The sequence below is a fragment of the Dendrobates tinctorius genome, unplaced genomic scaffold (assembly GCF_039654945.1).
Source record: "Dendrobates tinctorius isolate UK_male_01 unplaced genomic scaffold, ASM3965494v1 ptg000073l, whole genome shotgun sequence".
NCBI classification, from domain to species: domain Eukaryota; kingdom Metazoa; phylum Chordata; class Amphibia; order Anura; family Dendrobatidae; genus Dendrobates; species Dendrobates tinctorius.
The window spans coordinates 33,324,012-33,330,159 of record NW_027361741.1 but is presented as its reverse complement, the minus strand read 5'-3'; positions in this window follow the sequence as shown (position 1 = coordinate 33,330,159).

Here is a 6,148-nt window from a genome sequence, read left to right as displayed (position 1 = left end):
GACATTGTTTTTCTCGTGACACATTTTACTTCATGATAGTCATAAAATTTCTTTGATATTACTTGTGATTATTTGTAAAAAAAGGAAATTTGACTAAAATTTTGAAAATTTCGCAATTTTCCAACTTTGAATTTTCATGCCCTTAAATCACAGAGATATGTCACATAAAATACTTAATAAGTAACATTTCCCACATGTTTACTTTACATCAGCACAATTTTGGAGCCAAAATTTTTTTTGCTAGGAAGTAATAAGGGTTAAAAGTTAAACAGCGATTTCTGCGATTTCAGCGATTTAAACAGTGATTTTTTCAACACCATTTTTTTTTAGGGACCACATCACATTTGAAGTCACTTTGAGGGGTCTAAATGATAGAAAATACTCAGAAGTGAAACCATTCTAAAAATTGCATCCCTCAAGGTGCTCATTAACACATTCAAGAAGTTTATTAACCCTTCCGGTGCTTCACAGGAATTTTTTTCACAAAAAATTTACTTCAGATCCATTTTTTTTATTTTACTAAGGGTAACAGGAGAAATTGGACCCAAAAGTTGTTGTGCAATTTCTCCTGAGTACGCTGATACCCATATATGCAGGTAACCCACTGTTTGGGCACATGGCAGAGCTCAGAAGGGAAGGAGTGCCGTTTTACTTTTTCAATGCAAAATTGACAGGAATTAAGATCGGACGCCATGTCACATTCGAAGAGCCCCTGATGTGCCTAAACAGTGGAAACCCCCTACAAGTGACACCATTTTGGAAACTAGACCCCCTAAGGAACTTATCTAGATGTGTGATGAGCACTTTGAACCCCCAAGTGCTTCACAGAAGTTTATAACGTAGAGCCGTAAAAATAAAAAATCATATTTTTTCACAAAAATGATTTTTCACCCCCATTTTTTTATTTTCTCAAGGGTAACAGGAGAAATTGGACCCCAAAAGTTGTTGTGCAATTTGTCCTGAGTATGCTGATACCCTATATGTGGGGGTAAACCAATGTTTGGATGGCAGAGCTTGGAGGGGAAGGAGCACCAGAATTTACTGTAATGGTTTGCAGGTGCCATGACCCACAGGGAGAGCCCATGAGGTGCCAAAACAGCAGAACCCCCATAAGTGACTCCATTTTATGAACTACACCTCTCAATGAATTCATCTAGGGGTGCAGTAATCATATTGACACCATGGGTGTGTCACAGAATTTTATACCATTGGGCAGTGAGGACAAAATAACTACATTTTTACCACCAAAATTGTGTTTTAGCCAAAGAATTTACATTTTCACACAAAAAGTGGATAAAAATGGCAACAAAATGTGTCCCACAATTTCTACTGAACATGGCAATACCCCATATGTGCCTATACAGCACTACTTAGCCATGCGGAAAGACTCGGGAGGAATTGAGCGCTATTTGCCTATTCAAGTGAATGGGTCTGTGCACATGTAAGTGTGTTTCCACGGACCGTGTGTCCATGAGTAAAACACGCTGACATGTCCATTTTTTAATGTCAACACAGGCCATAAAACGTCCTGCACATGTGCATACACATAGCACACATTGATGTCATCCATGTGACACTCATCTGCGCCGGGGAAGAAGCGTTACAGTAAGCGCGGTTCCCCCATATTTTTGATAACCAGACAGACAAAACTCACAGCTGGGGGCTGCAACCCTCAGATGTCAGCTTCAGCAAGGCTGGTTATCAAAAATGGAGGGGTCCCCACGCTGTTTTTTTAAATTATTTAAATAAATAATTAAAAAAATTGTGTGGGGTCCCCCCCACTTTTGACAATCAGCCTTGCTAAAGCTCACAACTGGGGGCTGTTATTCTCAAGCTGGTGAGGAGCCATGGTTATTGACCCCTCAGCTTAAAAATAGCAGCCTGCAGCTGCCCAGAAAAGGCACATCTAGTAGATGCGCTAATACTGGTGCTTTGCCCAGCTCTTCCCACTTGCCCTGTAGCGGTGGCAAGTGGGGTAATATTTGTGGGGTTGATGTCACCTTTCAGGAGACAGCAAGCCCACGACTTAGTAATGGCGAGGTGTATAAGACACCCATCCATTACTATTCTTATAGTTGTATTGTAAATAAATAAAGACACCTAAAATAAAGTCCTCTATTTTAAAAAAAATGACACAGACTCCAAATAATTAAAAAAAACAGTGTGGGGACCCCTCTATTCTTGATAACCAGCCTTGCTGAAGCTGATAGCTGAGGGTTGCAGCCCCCAGCTGTGAGTTTTGTCTGGCTGGTCATCAAAAATAGGGGGAAACCCATGCCTTTTTTTTCAAAATTATCATATTTATTTACAGCGCAGGAGCGGCAGATGAATACTCCCATACGTTGCTCCTACTGTCACTGTTATTAGCAGCAGTAAAGGTAGGCTGATGGGAATAATAGTCTCTTTTATTACTTAAATGTAACTCTCATCTGTCGTGATCCCGGTCGGGGTTTGCTTTCTGCTTCCCGACCTGGTCAGGCGTTGGTTAACCTACTCTACCTCTCTCTGGTGTGTGGGTGGCTATTTCCCTGCACTGTGGCTGGCAACTTATGTCATTGATAGTTCATGTCTTCGGCGAGAGCAGCTGACCTAGCGTACCCTGAGTGTGTCCTTTGCTACCTGTCTGCCTGTATTTGCCCCGTTCCCTACTTCTGACTTAGTGCTTTCTGTGTGACTGTTCCCCGCAGTGCATGACTCGGCTTGACTTCTGACCTGCCCATCCATCTTCCGATCCTATTTTGGAATGTTCTGTCTGGCCTTTGGCATGTTTCTGGCTGTGCTTTCGTCTCGTCCTCTTGGTACCGCGCTCCCAATTGGCTTTTTGACCTCTGGCTTGCTTTAGACCTTGCACCTGCCTTCCCCTCTGACACTGCGTTCCTTTCTGTTGTTGACTTGGCTTTTACGACCTCTCTACTGCCCCCTAGCGGTGTTTGCTCACCTCTACAGGTCTTCACTTGAGGTGAGCTCCTGCTACCTCCCTTCCTCACCCTCTAGTGGTTGTCCCTGTTTTGCACAACATCATCATTCTCCCCTGCTCACGCTGATCACCAGCAGAGCAGGGGAGAATGATGAGAGTCGTGATCAGCACCCGGCGCCGAGAAACAGCGCTTACTGTAATGCTTCTTCCCTGGTGCTCGTCCTTGTGGTACTGATGCGGCACATGCATGCCACACACGGACACTGACATCTCTGGTACCGGGAATAGCAGGACGTGTGAAAGAGGCCTTATAGTTTTTATGTTTCGCTGCTGTCACACGCTAAAAGACACTTTTTACTGCATAAAAAACAGTTTTAGCATCACCACATTCTGAGAGCTATCATTTTTCCATATTTTGGCCCACAGAGTCATGTGAGGTCTTGCTTTTTGCAAGATGAGCTTACGTTTTTATTGGTACCATTTTCTGGCACATGACATTTTTTGATCGCTTTCTATTCCGATTTTTGGGAGACAGAATGAGCAAAAACCAGCAATTCATGAATTTGTTTTTTTTATTGGGGGGGGGGCGGTTATACTGTTACGTATGAGGTAAAATTGATAATGCAGTTCTATTCTTTAGGTCAGTACGATTTTAGAGATACCGCATTTATTTTTTTTAAAGTTTTGGCACTTTTATATAATAATACTATTTTATAGAAAGTATGATTATTTTTGCATCGCTTTATTCTGAGAGCTATAACTTTTTTATTTTTCTGCTGATGGAGCTGTATGGTGGCTCATTTTTTGTGGGACATTATGACACGTTTTCATCGGTACCATGTTTATTTATATCCATCTTTTTGATCGTGTGTTATTCCACTTTTTGCTTGGTGGTATGATGATAAAGCATTGTTTTTTGCCTTGCTTTCTTTTTTTTAATGGTGTTCACTAAAGGGGTTAACTAGTGACACAGTTTTATAGGTCGGGTTGTTGCGGACGCGGCAATACCACATTTGTGCACTTTTATTGTTTAGATTTTTTTCAGTCAAATATTTATTTAGTGTTGGAATATATATTGATTTTCTATTATCATTTTTTATTTTTTAAAATATTTTTACAATTATTAAAATTTTTTTTTTACTTTTTTTTTTCTAACTTTTACACTTTGTCCCACTATGGGACAATCATTTTTTTGCAGGCTGATCGCTTCTACAGCATGCAGATGAAGCAGCATCTGCATGCCATAGAACACTGATGGCAAACCTATGGCACGCGTGCCAAAGAGGGCACGCAGAGCCCTCTCAGCTGGCACGCGGCCTCGCCTCACTGTTCCGGAGCCGCAGCTTCCTCCTTCCTCTCACTTCCTCTCACTTATTGAGCGGCGCGGCTGCGTAGCCGAATGATGATATCATCCAGCCGCGGCCGCGCCACTCAATGTGTGAGAGGAAGTGAGAGGAAGGAGGAAGCTGCTGTCGCATGGAGAGGTGAGTGTGGCCGATGGTGTGTGTGTGTGGCTGCTGGTGTGTGATGAATGTGGCCGCTGATGTGTGTGTGTGATGGGGAGAGGGCCAATGATGGTAGTGATGGGGAGAGGGGAATGATGGGAGTGATGGGGAGAGGGGAATGATGGGGGAGAGGGCTAATGATGGGGAGAGGGCTAATGATGGGAGTGATGGGGAGAGGGGAATGATGGGAGAGGGGAATGATGGGAGTGATGGGGAGAGGGCCAATGATGGGAGTGATGGGGAGAGGGCCAATGATGGGAGTGATGGGGAGAGGGCAAATGATGAGAGTGATGGGGAGAGGGGAATGATGGGAGTGATGGGGAGAGGGGAATGATGGGGGTGATGGAGAAGGCAATGATGGGAGTGATGGGGAGAGGGCCAATGATGGGGTGATGGGGAGGAGAAAATGATGGAGGTGGTGGGATAGACAAATTCTACATTTCTACATGAAGAGGATCATGATGGGGCATATTTCTACATGAAGTGGATCATGATAGGGCATATTTTTGCATGAAGGGATCATGATGGGGCATATTTCTGCATGAAGGGGACAATGATGGGGCAAATTTCTACATGAAGGGGATCATGATGGGGCATATTTCTGCATGAAGGGATCATGATGGGGAATATTTCTTCATGAAGGGGACAATGATGGGGCATATTTCTACATGAAGGGGATCATGATGGGGCATATTTCTGCATGAAGAGGATCATGATGGGGCATTTCTACATGAAGGGGATCATGATGGGGCATATTTCTGCATGAAGGGGATTATGATGGGGCATATTTCTGCATGAAGAGGATCATGATGGGGCATTTCTACATGAAGGGGATCATGATGGGGCATATTTCTGCATGAAGATGGTCATGATGGGGCATTTTTACATGAAGGGGGTCATGATGGGGCATTTCTACATGAAAGGGATCAAGGTGGGGCATATTTCTGCATGAAGGGGATCATGATGGGGCATTTGGCACGTGTTGGCACTTCGTCATAAATAATTGGGTTATAGGTTGCAGAAAGGTTCTGTCATGATCTGAAGTGATCTGACAGTTTTAAATTGCACTGGGTGAACTTTTTTTACTTTGGAAAGTTCCAAGGTGTCTTGACTGTCCCCGGTGGTGGTGAGTGGTATTGCACTTTAGGGTTTTTTGCACTTAATTATGGATCAGGTGTGACACCCTATAAAGGTGTGCTCAGGGTGTTCACTCACTGCCTGTGATATTGTGAGTTTGTTTTCACTTTGAGTGGGAGAGCCTGGAGGAAGGATGGAGCTGGTGAGGAGTCCTGCGCAGCTTAGCCAGAGGGGACGTGTGTCAGCTATGGTGTCTGGACGAAGGGCTGGCATGGCGTGGTGGGGTCACAGTGATGGTGTCAGCGGGAAGTGTCTGCATGGGCTGGAGGAGTGGTGACTATGGAGAGTGGCACTCACCATGTGGGACTTGGCCGCTGAGCTGGACTCAAGCATGCTTGACTTCGTGTCAGAAGCTGAACTCATCCATGGGACTCTGGTACTGAGCAGCTGCAACTGGTGGTGGACTCTGCTCCAAGGCTGCACTAAGGTGAAGGATCCTGTTATGGTGATGGATCCGGGTGGAGGAGAAGACGCACGCAGGTGGTGGGCTCTGTTGCTAGGAGCGCACGCAACAGAGCAAAGCTAAGTGGTGTTTCCCCTGTATTGTCTCTTTCCTCATGTGTGTTATTAGTGCAGTGGTGGGATTAGT